The following is a 16,081-nucleotide window of genomic DNA, read 5'->3' as shown; positions in this document are numbered from 1 at the left end:
ACAATATTTCTGCTTCACACATAGAGTTAGCAGATCCCATGATTCCACCCTTGCTGGCAGATCTCTGCTGAGCCTGCTGGTGTTTTAAATAGCATGTGTACTTCGTCCTGGCATGCTGGAATGAGGTGAGGGAGAGGCAGGAGGTCTGTGCTAGGCTAAGTACTGCTGCTGATGTACCACTCAATGGCTGCAGGCTTCTGCATCCTCAGAAATAACAACAATTACTATACACGCCACAATCTGTCCTCCAAGTCAGCAAACGCATCAGCTGCTGGTTATTTTGATACCCTGGATGAAAAGCTCTTTCAAGAAAATCTAGTACAAAAAAAAAATTCCTATCCTCTGCTTGCCTGCACCATTTCTTCTGGCCACTGCCCTCTCAACTGTTTTCATTCTTGTAAATAAAGCTGCTCTAGGCCTTCTGATCCTTCTCTAAATGTCCCAAAAGAAAGGCGCTTCTGTTCAAGTCCTTCATGAAAGCAGAAAAGACAAAAGTAAAGGCACCTGGCTTTGCCCTCTGAGCCAAGGCTGGCCTGATATGGAACCTGCTAGCAACCAATCCAGTGTGAATGGGTTTTCTGACAGCCACAAGTGATGCTGACCAGCACTGGATTTACTGATTCCCCACTGTGAGCCAGATCATAGGGAAGGACCTAGGGAGACTGTGACAAACATGGTCAGAGTTTTATAATTGAGCCATCACCGGAAAACAACCTCTCTGACAATAACCCTCACACAGTACTCTGTACACAGTAGGCTCTCCATGCATAATCTTTGAAGTTTTTATGTTTCTTACTCTAATTTACTCAAGATATTTCAAATTTAGGGGCAGAAACATATCTAGTTAAGAATGGAAAGGAACTCTTATTAAATCAACATGTGCCATAAGAATATGATCAACAGTTTGGGGGTGAGACATCTGAACTTAGATTCTGCTTACTTCATTTTTAAATTCCCCTTTTACATACCACATGAAAAAGAACCACAGGTGCCTCAAATCCTTTTGTCCTTCTGGGTGATGCCACAAGGACACAGGAAAAAAAAAAAGCTCTCTATTCAACAACCAATTTCTGTTATTCTAAAATTTCTAACTTCATCCCTAAATTCTTAGTCAATCATTATGTAAGGCTAGAGGCTGGCGCTTTCAAAACTAATTTATTACAACATGATCGATGAATGAATTTGTACTATTGTCTGGAAATTCCTTTATGTAATGGACAGTGATAAATTTCCTAACAGACCACCATGCTACTTTTGCAGAAAGGGCCATTTATGGTGATCCCTAGCCTTTTGTCCTTGTATCCAAGTTGTGTCCATTCACTCACTTATATCTGACAAACCTAGAAATGAGCTTATGAAAGCTAGGGCTGACTTCCAACTCCAGGGATTTCTTCCTACTTAATTTTTCTCAATCACTTACAAATGGAATGAACATAGGTATGGGGGCAAAGGTGGAAAAGAAAGAAGCAGAGACCTCAGGCAAATCTGTGTCCAGGAGTTGGAAGTGCCTAGGCAAGGCCTCTTTGCTCGATGTCCTTCTGCGGTGTATGTGTATGACTGTAAATGTACATGTGCACACGTGTGTGTGTGCACATGCACGTGTGAAGAACCACCTTGTACTTGTAACAGGATTCCCGTGTCTCACTAAATCACAGCACCATGGAGGGTGCCCTGAGTTACACTGGCATGATGTCACCAGCAGCAGGGAGACTTGGTGCTTCACCCTTCCTCTGTCACTCTCCCAGATGCATTCTTCACCGTGGCATCTGCACAGGGTAGACGTTCAACATGTCTTTGCCAAAGGAAAAAGTGAACACACATGGCAAAGTCAATAGGGGAAGGACTGGAGGTGTAAATTTGCAAGGACCCTGAAATGGTACATAATCACTGGTGCACATTTGGTGACAATTCTGAGGTTAGATATATTTCTGCCTCAGTAGTTGGGGCTGGTGTGCAAACAGCTCAGGCCAAAGGACAGGCCTAAGTCAGCCAAGCCCTGCTGTCAGGCTCTGAATCCATTAAACCCAAGACATCTTGGTGGCCAGCCTGGAAATCCCACCTCATTTATGATCTACACAGTGCATAGAAAGGGGGATTTGAGTAGGGCCTGGGGCCTGGGACAGAAGGCTCACTGTCTGATCAGTGTGGAGTCACAGACCACTCGCAAAACTGAGAAAAGCTGCAAACCCTTGACCCAGAAAAATGTGTGCATCACACTCGGGCCACTTACACTATCAGAGGGATCAGGGACCCAGGGAAGCTCTCAGAATCCAGGGCCTTAAATTAAGGCTGGTGGTGGAGGTACAGGGTGTCCTCCTCCTCAAGTCCTCTGCTTTTGACCCGCACGCCAGATTCGCTCTTATGGGGAACCTTCTAGCTAAGTCTGGTCTGAGAGTCACCGTGCTTACCTGTGTAAGAAGCCTGCCACCTGCATCTCACGGAGCTCCCCTCCGTGCTAGTGCTGGTTTAGCTCGCTGGGAGCAGCTGATGTGCTGGGCCACACAGGGCAGACCCAGGAGGCGCTGGAGGCAGGCAGGGCACAGGGGCAGGGCACAGGGGCAGGGCAGGGCTGGAGGGGAGGAGAGCTCCAGGCAGCTTCCCCCTGCCCCAGCCTGGGGGCCATTGTGAAAATCCGCTTCAGATCTCGGTGCGTCTCCCTTTGACCTCCGGGGGTTTAAAGTCCTCCCTGGCAGGATCTGGCCGGTCCTCCAGGAAGTTTTCTATCCCCGGGACCCCCTGCAGCTGGGCTTCTCCGCGCAGCCACAGCAGGTGCGGGGCTGGGGTTGGAGGTGGGAAGGGGAACAGAGGGTGGGGTGGGGTCAGGATTGGGAGAGGGTGTGACTCAGGAGTCCGGGAGGAGGGGCTAACAGACTCAAGAAGCCTGTTTCAGCAGCTCCGGCACGGCAGAGAGCGCCGGGAGCGGAGCGGAGCACATCGGTGAGTAAGGCTGCCCGGAGCCCAGCCTCGAGAGGGGCGCAGTGGGCGCCCAGGGCCAGGGTGGATGGGCTCCCTGCAACAGTGTGCATAGTTCCCGGCCTGGCGCGTTGTCCGGGTACCCGCGAGGCTCCTGCGGGCTGAAGCGCAGCCCTGAGAGGAGTGTTTGTATTAGGTGTCCGGGATGAGACCCTGGCAGGCGGGCGAGTCTGCAGGAGCATCTCTCTCTCCGGTTGTGGAATTCCTGGCCCCAGGATGGCCACAAGTCCGGGAGGAGCCCTGGCGCCTGCAGAAGCTGCACTGCCTTGCTAGGGAGGACCGGCTCGAGAGCTAAAGGGGACAGCGCTCAAGTGAGGGAGAGCAAACGGGCGTGGAGGTGGGGATGCCCGGGCTGCAAGCCTGCCGGGCTGGCAGAGTGGGCACCGCGAAGGCAGAGCGCGCCTCGCCCGCGGGCTGGGCACTGAGCGGACTCCGGAAAGTGCTGCGTTGCCCCCACCCCCACCCCGCCCCACCCCCCGTAAAGGCACGAGGTGGCGGGAAGGGAGCCATCAACTTGGTGCAGGGAATGGAACGAGGGTCCTGGGACTCATCTGAGGGTCCTGGGACTCATCCGCTTGTCAGGAGAGGACTGGGAGCCCCGATTCGGGCACCGGAGGTTAACAGAAGCTCGACGGCCCAGGGCAGGGGTCCGGCGTGCCAGGGCCCCCACCGGAGCCTGCTGGACAGCCGCAAGTCGAAATCATCAAGGCTCAGTCCTGCTGCGTGGGTTACACGCTTTACACCCAGCTGTACGCTGCCAGGTGCTGGAGACGCTGGCGCGGAGAGTGAGGCGGGCAGCGAGCGCCCTAGGGTCAGGCAGCGAGGCTGTCCAGGAAGAGAGGGACTCGCGAGTCAGGGAGGGGCGGCCGTGCGTGGACATCGTAAACACGCGGCTCAGCTCCCTTTCATTACCACGCTCCTGCTTTCAAAAAACTGCGGGATTCTTATGGAAGATGTTTTCTGCTTGAACTTTCTCTTCTCTTGTGACTTGAGAGATTTAAAAAAGAGCATGCTTGCTAGGCTGGTTTTACCAAGTTGTACCAGGCTGGAAGTTCTAACAATCTGAAGGATAATTTATGGGTGTTTCATGCATTACAGCGAAGCCTTTGGGTACTGTGGGTATTAAGGAAACCTTAGTGCACGTTCCCAGCTGGAAAACAAAAATAGTGCTCTCCTGGGTGTCCCTGCCCCATCTGTCATCTGAGGCCAGTGAAAATCCTGGAGAAAAGGCATTTGATTAATTGTCCTGGCTCCGTCCTCTGGGCGCACCTATTCCCAGTACCAGTTTCCTGCTCCCCCACACGCAGGGCCAGCTGTACTCTGCAGACTCGGGAATGGCACCAAAGGCCCTTCAGTCACTGTTCTCCGGGTCTTCTGAGGCTTGAAGCCGTCAGCCTGCTGGAGGGGACTATTCCTCTTCTCAGAGTAGTGCAGGACAGAGCAGTTGGCCCTGCCAGCCCTGCTTGCCCAGTGTTTACAGGTTTTTAGGGAATGTCTGAAACTCTCTCTCTGCATAGTCACAGAAAGAAGGCTGCCGTAGACCTGCGTGCCTGGTCTCTTGGATAAGTCATGTGTCAAACTGGGCAGCTTGGGTGTCATTCACCATGGTCAGAACTCCCAGGGGCTCAGGGGGGACTGGCCCCTGGAGCTGAGACTGGGCCCACTGTCAGTGACTTGCAGAATGAATGAATGTTTCTGTCATTAGGTAGTTGGAAGGGGATAGGGTACGAGTAACCTTCTGACATATTCCTCCCCAACATTTTTATTGTTATGCAGGTGAAAAAAGGGAAGCCTTGGTGGGAAAAATGTTAGAAGGTGCTACAGATGGGAAGTCAAACTCTGGGGCATAGGACCCATGATGTTATAGAACTGTAGGAGTGCCCCAGCGGTTTTATAACCAGCTGTTGGGGCCAGTGTCATCCCTGGGCTGCCATCTTGCCAAAGTAACCCAAGCCAACAGAGAGTGGGAGAACTGGGCCTACTCAGTCATCATACTGTGGGTGGCTCTTTCCCTACTTTTAACCCTTAGCAAGAAATGAGAGTCTTACCTTCTTCTGTTTCTCACTCCACAACTCCTCTGCCTCAAGGGGCAGTGGGAGCAAAGGATGCAGCTCCACTCTCCCATTCTCTCCCAAGAAGAAATCTGTACCTAGGCCAGGAAGGGGGCCCCAACTGCCGACATCAGCAAGGAGGGAAGGGCATGGCAGGGCAGGGCTGGTGCCCGAGGGAAGTTTCTCATCATTCTGAGATTATCCTGATGAGAAAATCGCACAACTTCACTTTTACATGAGTGCTGAGCATGATGACTGCTCACCTGTGCAGCGCATTATTGGAGCATGAGGCTGCACGGAGCTGCAAGAGAAACTGCAAAGAGATGCAGGTAGTGCTCTTCTCTGTGGGCAGCAGGGCCAAGGCCCAGGCTCCAGGCAGCACTGGGGCCACCCTGAGGATGAGCGCATGCTCTACTGAGGGTTTGCTCAAAAGTCTCTGGATATCTGTGAGCAGACAACCCGTATTCCCAGCAGCTGTCTCTTTGACTGGCACCTCTGATCCTGCACAGCTCTTAGGCTTCGCCAGTTCTGAGAAATCAGCTCTGGGAGAGGCTAGTTTCAGAGGACACTGTATGGTGACACCGGGCTCATAAATGAGGATGAGACCCTTCCCCAACCTACTCCCAAGGTACCTGGCTTCCGAAAAGTGGGGGAGCAGTTAAGATCCTGACTCTAAATAGCAGTGAGACTAGGATGCCCCTGAAGCCAGTATTCTAATAGAGAAAGTGAGACTTTGGGGGCATGGGCTTTCAGTTGAGTGGGCACAGACAGGGAAATGTTTCTGTTTGGGCTGAGGAAAGTAGAGCTTCAGCCACAAAGTTTAGTTAAGATCTAAAAACAAATAACGACAAGAATAGAGAAGATGTTTTCATTCTTCTGCTGTGGGTGACATTACGTGCTTTTGGGGAGTTTCTATAAAATGTTGACATTACACTTAGTAAGAATCAGAGGAAGAACTTGAGACAATCTCTTGATAGTTTTCTTCTGTATTTTGAGTAAACTTCCTATGGTGGTTTTCTCTGTTATGAGAAAGAGAGAAAGTATATGACTTTGACCAAGACATTCAGCTTCTCAGGAAATTTATAAAACACAGTGTATTGTATCAATATTGTTTCTTAAAGAGACAATTCTTGGTTAAGTGTAATGAATCTACACAGAGCAGAAAATTTAGTATCCTTGCCTCGACTACAAAATGTCAGAAGTCAGAGTGATGACCAAACATGCCCCCATTTAGGGTTAAATGTTTGTTTCAAAGGATAATGCTGCTCCTAGTTAAGAATTTCTATGGAAGTTATCAATAAGGGCCTTTCTTTCAGGCCTTTCTATTGAGTGTCTCCAGTATGGTCAGTGAACTGGGACTTGAAGTTCAGCCTAGGCCTCATGCTCTGAGAGCTAGCATATCACCCAACACCACCATCAGCAGGAACTTCAGTGTTGTAGTCCCACACGCAACACCTCTGCCTTCTGTGAGTGGAATTTGACTACAAACGACCCACAGTGGGGGGAAAACCCCAGAAAAAATTGGAGGAAGGGATGGGAGTATTGGAGCATGGTTGCTTCCTTCTTTGCCATATGCCATCAAAAACACAGGCAGACAGTCTGCTCAGGAGTTCTGAGCACTGGGAGGAAATCCTCTCCTTTGCTAAGTGGATCCTGCTCTGGCACCAAGAGGTGTCTGCCTTGAAGCAGACCACCCCTACCCCGGTGCTGACAGCACTTAATAGAACCTGAGTGCGTGTTGATATCAAGTTAATACAACTGGACTCAAGCTGCAAGACATTTGGTAGAAAAAGGCAGGCTAGTGGCACTACACCAGAGGGTTGGTGCTTATAGCTCTGGATCTATTCTTCAGACCTCACCTCTGCCCCAAGGTTTCACTGGGAGACAAGACTTAGAACCATGTTTTTATTTCCACTGCAAAGGTGTAATTGACTAATATATTTGTTGGATATTATAGGAACACATACTTGCTACTCACCCCCAAGTCATCAATGTGGGTGGGATTTAATGAAGAAAAGCGAACAGAAGAAAATTGGTATAGGACTAGGGCTGTCAGAGTTTGGACCTGATTCCCAATGGGACCAAAAAGAAGAGAAAGAAAGAAGGGAGAGGGGAAAGGAAGAAAAATGGATGTAGGAGACTTAAGGAGATGCTTGAATAAGGTTAGTCTGGTGATGAAATCTGTCAGATGAGGCTAGCAACGATTTTGAGTTGCCTAAGAGTTCAGCCAACCTCTTCACGTGTGGGAAATCTTATTACTTGTGGTATTAATCAGAGTCAGACAGCCAGAACTTCCCTGAAAATTCACTGCTAGCCTAAGCAGCTGGAGAGGTTTGGGCACCGCCTGTGGTGATGTCTGCAAGGTGGACAGCCTGCAAGTGGTCAATGGAAATGAACACCAAGGGTCTGCCCAAAAGTCCTTCCATGGTGGGCAGTCACAACCCAACACTATCAGAATGGTCTCCCAGGAACCACAAGGGATTTGTTATCTGGTACACAGGGCTGGTTTTCCCATTTCCTTTGGCTATTCCCTCAGTAGCAGGGGTTGGTGGCATTTATCACCTCCCTGCTGCAAGTGGTTCCTCAGTGAGCTGGGGAGGAATGTCCCTTCTGGTAAAGTCTAGAGAGCCCTGCCCTTGCTCAGCTTGGGGGGAGGGACAAGTGCCCCATCTCTGGTCCCTCAACATTGTGGATTACCATGCTCATTACTCACGAGGTGACTTGCATTTCTTACTTGCTGAGTCTGGTGAAATCACGTCCCATTTTTGGGTCTGAGCAGATCTGGCTCAGAGGCCAGTATGAGTACCACCTCATCATCATGAATAACCATATGTTGAACCCCACAGCACACTGGAGATGCCAAGAGGGGTGGACTCCCTTTGGATTGTGGTCGTGTGACAACCAAAAAGTAAAAATATAAAAGTGTAAGAAAAAAGAAAAAGTTGTATTGCCTGAAAGATGCTAGGTTAGATAAGCAGGGGCTGGGGAGAGCACCTCGAGAGAGCAGAGACCCAGAAGGCAACTCCAGACCATCTCCTCCTCTATATGACAAAGCTAACAGTAGCGCCTGTGCTGACAAGCCGGCCCTTGTCCACAACAGGTGGGATGGTGGAGGTAGAATACCAGGGCCTGGCACAAAACAGACATCAAACAAACTTGAGCTTCCTTCCTTCAAGCTCTTCTTTAGGGACAGATCTGAGGGGAGTTGTCCCTTCATTTCAGGTAGAACATTATCTCTGCATTTCTTGTGTCTGTGTGTATAAAGCCTTGCTGGATCGAGACAAGAAGTCTTTTTGGTAGCACTGCAGGATTCTCTAGGAATTTACTCACCTGTGTTTGACCATCTGTAATTAACATTCTCACTTTGATGAGACGTGAACTAAACATTTCATTTTCTGAATTGTTTCCCTTATAATCTCAGGGCAAAAGGAGGCTGGTGGGTATTTGGCTGTAATTTTCCTTTGGAGGCAAACTTGTATTCAGATTTTTCTGTCAGAAATGTTATGCAATGCTCACTAAATAAGGCATTTCTTCAGAACAGCCATTTTTACTGGCAGCTTTAAAAGTGTTTTGGTTTTCATGGCTACATCACACCCCTTCTATGTCTTTAGGGTTGGAAGTGTCTTAACAAGTTTACAAGAGAAGGAAGAAGGAGGAAGCAACATGCTCTGGTGGTGGGGCACATGCTGCCCAGACCCATGCCAGGGTCCTGCTGAACTACCGTCGGAGTCCCCACCCCCAGGGATGGTGGGCCCACTGTAAAGCAGGCTACCACATTGATTTTCTTCTATAATAGCATTTTTATTACTATGTTCCCGGGGGACTCAGCCCTATTGGAGACTCATAATAAATATAAATCACAATCTTATCCCACGGAGCTGCTTAGAGTAATAACTAAACTTCCTTTAGAGGCTCATGTGATCACATACTCGAGAAAGGCCATAGGTTGGTGGGGACCTTGAAAAATCAGAAGTGATATGACCCATTGAAAAGGGTATGGGTTCATTGTGGCCAAATCTTACAACTATTTGAGATAAACCAAAACTCTGGGTTTGACTGTAGAATTCTTTCACTTTCAAAACATCCCTATGAATCAAACAAAACATAGGGTGGTGAGGGGGGCTTTTTATATCTTCTTATGTAGATTAACACCTTTGGAGAAATTGTGAGCAACATCAAAACAGAAGCTTGTTGAAGTGCTAATTGTGGGGCTTTATGATCTAGATCTAGAAGGCAGAGGTCTGAATGAGCGGTCGGCCTCCAGGAAGCCAGGTAGGATGTTGTAGAAGTCCCAGCACAAAATGAGTAAGAACTAGTTTTGGATCCAAGTCCTACATTTTCTTAGTTTTAGGATCACATTATTCAGTCCCAGTGAGCCTCAGTTTCTTTATCTGTGAAGGAGAATTGTAATCCTGAGTGCCTCAGGCAATTGTGAAGGTGAGAGGAAAAAGGCTTGAAAGCTCTTACTGCAGAGTCAGGAAGGTGGGAAATGTGCAGGAAGTCGGAGTTCTGCTTTCCTGATGCTGGGGTGGGCAGTTGCGCCAGATTCCTGAATAAGCAGGGTCCTCATGGAAACTTGTCCCCAGCTGTTTTTCAAGGGCCGGGGCCTCCCCTGCTTTCTCTGTCCCAGGAAAGACCCAGAAAGTGCAGTTATCATCCCCTCTCTAGCCCTCTTCCTGCTTCTCTCCCAGGCCTGTGGCCGCTTGCCCAATTGCCCTCTACCAGAAGCTCACCCTTTAAAACCTGGCCAGGCAACAGCAGAAAAATACGACTGTACTCAGTAAGAAGAAGAAGTGCTCCGGGAGGCTGTATAGACACGCACAACAAATATTCAAGGAATTCTTAAGATAAAAAAAAATTCTCTGTAAATCTGGATTTTTGCATGAGGACATCACAGGAACATGTTTTCTCAATTACTGTGTGCATTGCTTAAAGTGAAGTCACCGAGTCCGCAGCCCATCAGGGCTGACTTGCACTGAGCTACCTAATCTGAAATTCACTTTCCAGGACCTAAATCTGACTCAGCCAACACCACCACTGTCCCTAGCTGTCAAAACAAAATCACCCCCAAATCGTAAACCAGAGTGGAGACATACATAGTCCCCTCAAAAGCAATCTAATTTCAGGTCCTGGTTGTACTCACCAAAATTTGGAAAAGACATCTCCACTCTTGATAGAAGATTGATAAGAGAGCCACAGGCCCTTGCATTTTGCTTTTCCTTTAGTATTTATTGTTAGATGGTGACTGCTAACTGCCCATCAGAGCAGACGAGCCCTTTAGGTCCCCAAAGCAGAGAAAATAGTTTCTTTTGCAAAAGCATGCATCAACTGCTTAAAATATTACTAGTCAGTGCCTGAGACCAGCGATTACATTGTTCTCTGGATAGTTTCCTGGACTCTTCTCCAACCCAAAGGCATTGTCAGATATTCGTAATTTCTGAAATATTTTGTTAATGATGTCCCCTCACCAGAGGGATGAACCAGAGGACACAATTAGCAGTGTGCCTCGGAATCTAGGTGCAGCTCAGCATCCACCAAGATGAGCAGGAGCCTGGAAAACATTTCCAAGCAAATGCCAAAGAATGGAGGAAGGAAAGTGCTGAGATCCTTTAATAGGTGCTAGTAGTGAAATAAACTTAGTGCTCTACTCTCATTAAGGAGAGAAGGAAGGATGGAAGGAAAGAAGGAGGAAATTGAGTACAAAAAAATTTTAAATGTATATAGCAAGGAAAAATGTTCACGAGTCTATTTTTAAGTATGTTTGTATGCACATATATGTGTACAAACTGCCTCATGATGTAAAATGTAACTTTAAAAAATATTAATCATAGTCAAAAAAAGTTTGAAAGCTACTGGCATAAGTGACAGAATCATATAGAAAAGGGCAGAAAGATTTGGGGTTCATTCCTAGCTCTGTGACCTCTGGTTGTATGATCTTGGGTAACGTTAGTTCTCTGAGCATCAGTATCTTCTTCTATGGAGTGCAGCTAATTACTCTCTCACAGAGCTGTTGTGTAGATTAAGTGACAAAGATGTATGAAGTGCCTGGTACTATGCCAGCCACCAAGGAGGCCAACAAGGGAGAGCTGCTATCATAATCCGTCTTCTCTTTCCAATTCCTCCTTCTCCTTCTGTTTCTCCTCCTCCTTTCCTGTCCCTCCTCCTCCTTCTCCCCGTTTCCTTCTTTCTATTCCCCTTCTCCCTACTCCTCCTTCTTCTCCGTCATCTCTTCCCTCCATGTTCTTTCCCCTCTTCTTTATGACCATTCAACTTCAACAAAACTATGACTTTCCCTCAATGCTTATATCCCTGGCTTTTTCTCTGACAAACCCAGAAAAAAGCCACAACAATCATAGTTTGTCCTTGGCTCCATCTCTTTCTCCACCATCTCTCTTCCATTTTGTGCTTGCAGAGCCATCTTTCTGTAATTCTCTTCCCCTGGGCACGACATGACAATGATTGTCTAAGGAACCCAAGCCCTCTTCATCTCTGTCCCTCGGAGCTGTCAGAGGGATAACATGGCCTTTCTTGACTTTGTTACTTGAATAAATGCTTTGGTCTTCATATAGCTACAGTGACTTTGGAATGAGCATCTATTCTCACTAAATCATATCCTTGTCCTTCAGTGTATGTTTATAAGGTCGATGGAGCTAAGATATCATTAAAATACTGCTGTTGTCAAAATTCTAAAGAAGTTTCTGCCCAGAGCTGACAGCCAAATATTTTCTCATGAGCGAGACTCAGGCCTTCCCCAGCATGGAGGTCTGAGGTGTTCTCCTGATATAAACATCTTAAAGGCTCTCAATTGGGTAAATTCAACTCTAGTCCCAGCTCAGCTAAGGTGTCCTTGACCTCAGCTGTTTGGCTTCTAGCAGAGGGCAAAGGAAAGAATGACCCCCACCAAGATTCTACGTTAGAGCCACAAAGGTGAATGTCCCAATTTCCTTGAGAGCCCAGATAACAGACGTAGGCCTGAGGACAGATCAGTGAGGACAGATCAGTGAGAACAGACTGCTGGGCCCTTTGTTCACAGGGGAGCTCTGTACCCCTCATCGTGTTTCCCCTGGCTCCCCTGGGGCTCATTCCAACTCTGTTACTAAAAGCCCCTACCCCAGGCTAAGACTCAAAGAGGATTATTTGTGACATTCCCTCAAAGGCTGAATTCCTGTCCAGACCAGAGATTTACTCCCCCTCCCAGCCAGTTACTGTATCTCTACTGGGGGTTGCAGGACAGTGAGACAGAAAGAGAGAAAAGGCACCTAATTCTGGAGGTTAATTTTCATCTCTGTGAGACTGTCTTCCTCTCCCCGCTTGCACACTGTTAGCTGCAAAGCTAACACCCCGGGCCAGTGCACATTTTAAACAACATTTATGGCCGAAGAGAGACACTTGTCACCATACTCAGCCCCACCCCCAGAGCAGGTGGCTAATATTGAACCAAGCGACAGGGAGCTGGAGAAGGCCACACGCCAACCAGCCGAGAGATGTTTACATTCACCCTTGCTGCACCTGTTTTTTACAAAAAAGCAAATGCTGACCTATGCCCAAAGCAGGAAGAGAGGGGAGGGAAAGTGTATTTTTGCCCTTTCTGCAACTTGCAATGACAAGTGGAATCAGTGGTCCCAGAAATGACATACTACCAGCAATGTTTCTTATGCATGAAAAGAATCACCTTCTTTTTCATCTGGGCTTGAGAGTGTTGTTTCTATGCTTTCACAGGTAAAGTGTGAACTCCTAGCAGTGTTTTCATTTTTCTTCTTGAAGAGGTCAGGCACCAAAACCTGACTCCACGTCTCATGCCCCAAGTGTCAACATCTCTGTATCTGAAATGAAACAAAATATTTTAGGAGTGAGGTTCTTAAGTGCCATTGTTTTTAATTTTTCTAAAAAAACGAACAAGTCACATGATAAAGCAGAGGGCTTAGTAAAGCAAAAAGTATGTCTTAAGGGTTCTTTTTAAAGCATCTTTATGGTGAAGCAGAAAAGAGATTTTAAATCACCACAGTACACAGAAAGTCCATTTCTAGTCATTTCGACTTCATTAATTATATGGGCCTATTCTAGAATTCCGATCCACAACTTGTCTGTAGCCACTGCTTGTATGCATTGGGAAAGAAAAGGGTAAGACAGCTGTAGATTACTTATTTCAAGCCAATATACTTACATTTAGGAGATGAGGGATTTACTCCTGGTTCAGAACAACTTACTGTGTTATTACCAATGTGTCTCTCAGGCAAATCACAGAACCTCTGTGCGCCTCTGTTTCTTATTTTGTAGAATGAGAATAACACTTACCTGTACACCTGATATGGCCTCGCACCAAATGTGTCTGATGGATGGAGAAACACTTGGGTTGTAGGCCTAAGAGGCCAGATGTGAAGACCTAGACAAGGAATGGGAGAGTCCAGGTGCCAGGGCTGGCTCTGCCCACAGTAGGTTGAGAAACCTTGGCAGTCATTCGCCCCAGAAGAGGAGCTGCCTATCCAAAGGCAGGAGCAGATGTGGAAGAATTCACAGAAGCCTGGACAGAGCCAGGTGTTCTTCCCATGGCTGGGATGGGAGCTTGTGCAAGGCATTGAGTAGCCTGCTGAGAGGCAGAGGCCAAGGGCACAATGGAAAGAGCGTGAATGCAGAATCAGACTCTCTAACGTTCTAGCCCTAGGGGAAGGGCCCACAACAAGGCAAGTTGCTGCAACTTTCTGAGTGGCAGTATCCTTGGCTGTAAAATGAGACCAACAGCGCTTACTTCTTAGTGTAAAAATGAAAAGAGGTGGCTTTTGCAAAGTCATTTGGTTTTCTGAAACACAAATGTTGTACATTACAGTGGTATGGTGTCATCGTTGACCCTGATAACAAACCAGTGTTTGAGGAGCTCCCAAAATGCTCAGGGACCTGGCTGAGGACATCTAAGGCAGATATGACAACAGTGCTAGTATGCTTCAAGGACATGAAGCACTCACAATGTCCCTTCTCCCTCACTGAACCTCTTTTTCCCTCTCCTTTCCTGGCTTCTCTTTCTCCTCTTGACCTCTAAATATGAGTATCTGGAACTCAGTACAAGATCCTTTTAATTTTCGAGATTGTTCTCTTCCATCTTCCTCAGGCACTAAATACTACCTAGGATTCCAGGCGTCTGTCTCAGTCTATACCTTTGCCCTGGACCCCAGGCTCTTACATTCTACTGGCGTGTTCACTGGATATGTAACGGGCCCCCCAAACTTCAAATGTTTCTAGACTACTCTTTCCCTAGACTCTGTTTACTCCTCTCCATTTTAGATAATGACATAATTATTCTCACGGAATAATCTAGAACTCATGCTGGATTCTATCTTCCTCCACACCTTTCATATCCAGTTCACCAGCTCAGTATACAATCACACCTCACTGCCCATGACTGCCCCTTTGGTCTGGGCCACCCTCACCTCTCACCTGGAGCTCCTCCTGGGCCCAGCTGCCTCCACTCCTGCTCTCCTACAGCCTTTTTTTTGTATTAAATTCTTTTATTGGTACATTTTATGTATACAACACAATTACATTTCTCATTGGGAATTGTACCTTTATATAATGCATCTTGGTTCTTATTTTTTCCCCATTCCTAGCCCTCCCTTCATGCCCTCCACCCTTCCCTATTTACAAAGACTTTATTTCCATTTTTTCCATTTCTCATCATTTTTCCTTTCCCTTCTTTCCTTTCCCCTGCCCCTCCCACTACCCCTACCACTTTGGACCTGTTCTTCCTATTTTGCATTATCGATTATTCATTCTAATCATTGGTACATTTTAGGTATACAATATAATGACATTCATCATTGGAAATTTGCACCTTTACATAGTCTCTCTTGGTTCTTATTTTTCACCCTTGCCCAGCCCTCCCTTCAACCCCTCCAGTCCTCCCCATTTACAAAGATTTTATTCCTATTCTTCCATTTTCTCATATTAATCCCATTCCCTTCTATCCTTTCCCCTAGCCCTCCCACTTCCTTCCTCTTTGCCCCTTTTCTTCCTGTTTCACATTACCTATTATACATTTAGTCCTTATTTACACTTTCAGTTTCTCACACCAGAGAAACTATTTGGTATTTACACCTGTGTGTCCTATTTACTTCACTTAAGAGTATCACCTCAATGTGCATCCACTTAGCTACAAACGTCTCTAATTTCTCATTTTTTATGGCTGAGTAGTACTCCATTTTATTAAAAAAACCACATTTTCTTGATCCAGTCTCCAATTGATGGGCATTTGGGCTGTTTCCAAGTTTCAGCTATCACAAACTGTGCTGCTATGAACATGGGTGCACATATATCACTGTGGTATGATTCTTTTAATTCTTTGGGGAAGATCCCCAGCAGGGGAATAGCGGGGTCAAATGGGACTTCCAGTCCTAGTTGTTTGAGGTATCTCCATACTGATTTCCACAGTGCTTGCACCAGTCTACACTCCCACCAGCAGTGGAGCAGAGTTCCTCTTTCCTCACAGCCCCGCCATCATTTGTTATTGGTGGATTTCATGATAGCAGCCATTCTTTCTGGAGTGAAGTGGAATCTCAGGGTTGTTTTCATTTGCATCTCTCGAATGACCAGTGATGTTGAACATTTTTTCATGTATTTATTTGCTATTTCTACTTCTTTATCTGAGAAATGTCTGTTCATTTCAGCTGGCCATTTTTCGATTGGGTCTTTAAATTCGGGAGGTCTGATCTTTTTAAGTTCTTTATAGATTCGAGATAGTAGATCTTTGTCTGAGGAAGAGCAGGTGAAGATTTTTTTCCCACATTGTGGGTTGTCTCTTCACACTGCTGGTGGTTTCTCTTGCTGTGCAGAAGCCTTTTAATAAGAAGAGATCCCACTTGTTGATTGCTTGTGCTAGTTCACAGGCAACTGAGGTTTTGTTCATAAAATCTTTTCCTATACCGATGTCTTCAAGGGTTCTACCTAACCTCTGTTCCAACTGGTTCAGAGTTTCTATTTTAATATTTAGATCTTTAATCCATTTAGATTTTAGTTTAGTGCATGGTGAGAGATACAGGTCTAGTTTTAATCTTTGGCAAGTTGAAGCC

General features: G+C 46.7%; 1 protein-coding gene across 3 annotated transcripts in view; it reads left to right on the top strand.

Annotated features, from left to right (window-relative positions):
- The first annotated feature begins 2,869 nt into the window (after nucleotides 1–2,869).
- Nucleotides 2,870–16,081, top strand: part of Ngf (nerve growth factor) — a 59,463-nt gene continuing 46,251 nt past the window's right edge. Inside the window, exon 1 of one of the 3 annotated variants that reach the window (XM_004853789.4) lies at nucleotides 2,870–2,937. The gene's annotated coding sequence lies outside the window, so the exon portion shown is untranslated. The remainder of the gene's footprint in view (nucleotides 2,938–16,081) is intronic. The other 2 variants (XM_087213303.1, XM_087213302.1) reach the window with 2 other exon arrangements.

Source organism: Heterocephalus glaber, unplaced genomic scaffold (assembly GCF_053883595.1).
Source record: "Heterocephalus glaber isolate CG9 unplaced genomic scaffold, H.glaber_assembly_v1.0 deba00001442, whole genome shotgun sequence".
Lineage (NCBI taxonomy): Eukaryota > Metazoa > Chordata > Mammalia > Rodentia > Bathyergidae > Heterocephalus > Heterocephalus glaber.
Note: the sequence above shows the minus strand (reverse complement) of the source record. Positions and strands in the feature narration are given on the sequence as shown.